The sequence below is a fragment of the Limulus polyphemus genome, unplaced genomic scaffold (assembly GCF_000517525.1).
Source record: "Limulus polyphemus unplaced genomic scaffold, Limulus_polyphemus-2.1.2 Scaffold1159, whole genome shotgun sequence".
Classification (NCBI taxonomy): domain Eukaryota; kingdom Metazoa; phylum Arthropoda; class Merostomata; order Xiphosura; family Limulidae; genus Limulus; species Limulus polyphemus.
In genome coordinates, this window is record NW_013666769.1 from 202,369 (window position 1) to 205,396 (window position 3,028).

Sequence of the window (3,028 nt, forward strand, 5' to 3'; positions counted from 1 at the left end):
ACTACTAGTATACTACTACACTACTATATATAATAATTACTTCTATTAATTATTATTTATTCTATACTACCCTACCCCCAACCCAACATATATATATATATATATATATATATATATATATAGGGACTTCGATTCGCTCCAGTATGTCATATTATGGGGTTGGTCCCTCTTTTTTCACTGTTTTAAATGTTGCATTTAAAATACATAATCATGAAAAACATGTTGTTTTTTACATCCATAATGTCAAAACTCAGGTAGATAGTAGAGTAGATGTCCATTTAAACATGTTCTCTGATAATCATACTGTTTCTTGTTTTTTTAAATGTGGCTTCTGAGTAAAATTGAGCAATACTTGAATTGTACTTTACTTACCACAAGTAACTTGTATATATACTGGTATACGAAAAACAACTCTCATTTGTTGCCGAAGATTTAGTGATGAGAGAATAAAACATCATTACATTGATTATATTTAAATATGTAATGAGAAAATGTGTATTAACCTATCAAGATTTTTGATATGTAGCTCATCTATATAATATATTGATCACATGACTATTATTATAATTGGGCATTCTTGTATATGTTCGTTGTCACTTCACAATCACAGGGTAAGTTGTATTTGTAGTATTAATTATTACATTAAATACTGACATAATAACACTAACAGTAAAAGCTAATAGTGATACTGAAGGGTAAAACTTTTTGACGTATTCCTCATCAATGAAGAAAAAATAAGTTGAGAAAATGAAAAAGGAAGCCTGACGGATAATGTTATTAAAGTTTACAACTATAGCAATACAACTACAACTCCAGGGGGTTGATACGACGATAAGAAAAAAGGCCTCTAGTTTGTGATTTGTACTTGTCTGAAGACAGTAACAGTAATTATTGAGCAGGGTGAGAAGAAAAAAGTTTACGATTTGGAAAAGACAGGCTAGGCTTTTAAGACAGTTTTATTTTACTAACTAATACTAGTAACTATAGTTACAATAACATATCATTACTACTACCACTACCAGTTATGGAATGAGTTGCCGTTAAAACTTGCAAGTTACAGTAGTAACTAGTAATATTGGTTGTATTAATGTTACTTACTTACTTAAGTTATTGAGATTGGCCCTTCGCTTGTCTGACCAGATTTCAAAAGGAGAATCGACGATTTTCTAAAAAATAAAGAGTGGTTTAAATTTTTATTTTGCTTAAGAATAAGAGTGGACTGAGTGTGCTTGAAGTTGAACTAAAAAGTATTGAATTTGAAGGATGAAATTGACATCTGACCTGTTATTGTCTATCGTATGTTATATTAAGATGTTAAGTAGTACTGATACTACTACTAGTAGTAGAAGTAATGGTTTTTTTGTAACTATTTAACTTTTATAGGCTTCTTTTATGGTTCTGTGGATAAAAACAGAAAACTGAAAAGCCAAATTCCCCTTCCAGTTTCAGGCCTGCAGTATATATTTTGCTTTATTATTCATTTTATTGGTAGTGCTACATTTACACTCTTATTTATATATGAGTCTTTATCTTATTGCTACTACTACTCACAAAACTACTACTAGACTACATGACACTACTGAAATTAGGCTATTTGGTTTTTCCCTTATACTTGTCTTATAAGTTATACAAATTACAATACTTTATCATCATGTGATTGAAACAAAAAGTATATAAAACCTAAAAAGAAAAAGTTATTTGATAGTTGTAACTTAATAATTAAAAAAATGTCTAATAATGTCTACAATTTTATTAACACTTAAAATTTAATGAAAGTATATAATAACTTTCCACTGATTTCATTCTCATTTCAGTGCACATATTACTGTACTAAAACTTACATAATCAATACTCCTAAGTTTGGAAGACTTATTTATATTGTGTAAATTAAATCAGTTTTGATAGTTTGTGAGTTGTTTGTTAATAGTTATAAACCCCAAGGCATATGCCATTAAGTTCAGTGTAAACAGCTATTATGCTAACAACTTGCAAGAGGACAGTAGACTCCATACTTAACAATGTAAATTAAAATAATTTAGGTTATTTGTGAGTTGTTTGTTAATAATTGTAAACAAATTTAATTAACATATAAACTCAATGAAAAATTGTAATTTGATTACATTTTAATTTCATGCTGTATGTCTACTAATAATTTTGAATGCAGCTAAATATCTTTATAGTCACAATTTTCTTGCATGTGTTTATTATATGAAACTTTGCAAAAAACTGCTTGATTTTCTATACCATATTGTTAGTGAATGTATTACAATAACTTTTGACTTTTGCATCGTTTCCAATAACATAAATAATCTATACTTACAGCCAGAGCTTACTTTACTATAGATATTATTGTTGCTTTCCTAATGCTTCTAAGTTCAAATCTAACATCTGTTTTCACCATAATTTTGGGTCTTTTGGAAATATGCAATAGGTGCTGTTCTGTTGGAAAAAAACGTTTTTTTTACATACACTTTTAATTAGCATACAGTATATTTCAGTGAATTCTGAACTTATTTTATGTAATGTACCACTAATTATTATCTTTACAAGAACATATACCGTTATGATAATTATCAAATTAATAACTAAAAATTGCAATAAATTTGGAGAATGAGGCTAATACCCGCAATTAAATTAGAATGCCAATAAAGCCACATGTGTTCCTCTTCCTTCATGAGATGTTACGTTTTCCCTGAAAAGGTACAAATTCATTCTTTTTATGGAAATGCTATGTGTCTCCTTACTGTTTCACTATTAAAACAAGCTCTTTTTTAATTTTTTTGTTGATGTTCAAGTATGAATCATGATACAATTGAGGAAATATTTTATTGCATTGTAAGTTATTTTACCTGTGTAGAGTCAGTCTTTAGTTTCACTTTCACAAAGGCTACAGATATTGTATCTATCATCTGTGTGAATGAAGATTTGATTACTTATGATTTACTAAGTAGATGGAAGGCATTTTGTTTAGTCTAAGACAATGTCGTTCTGGTGCAATAGAAATAGTGAACTATTTTTAATTTGAAGC

General features: G+C 28.4%; 1 protein-coding gene across 1 annotated transcript in view; it reads left to right on the forward strand.

The window, feature by feature from the left end:
- Positions 1 to 563: 563 nt before the first annotated feature.
- LOC106462411 (vacuolar protein sorting-associated protein 13A-like) overlaps positions 564 to 3,028 on the forward strand; it is a gene marked incomplete at its 3' end in the record, with an annotated part of 125,434 nt that continues 122,969 nt past the window's right edge. Inside the window, exon 1 of the mRNA XM_013922337.1 lies at positions 564 to 611. The remainder of the gene's footprint in view (positions 612 to 3,028) is intronic.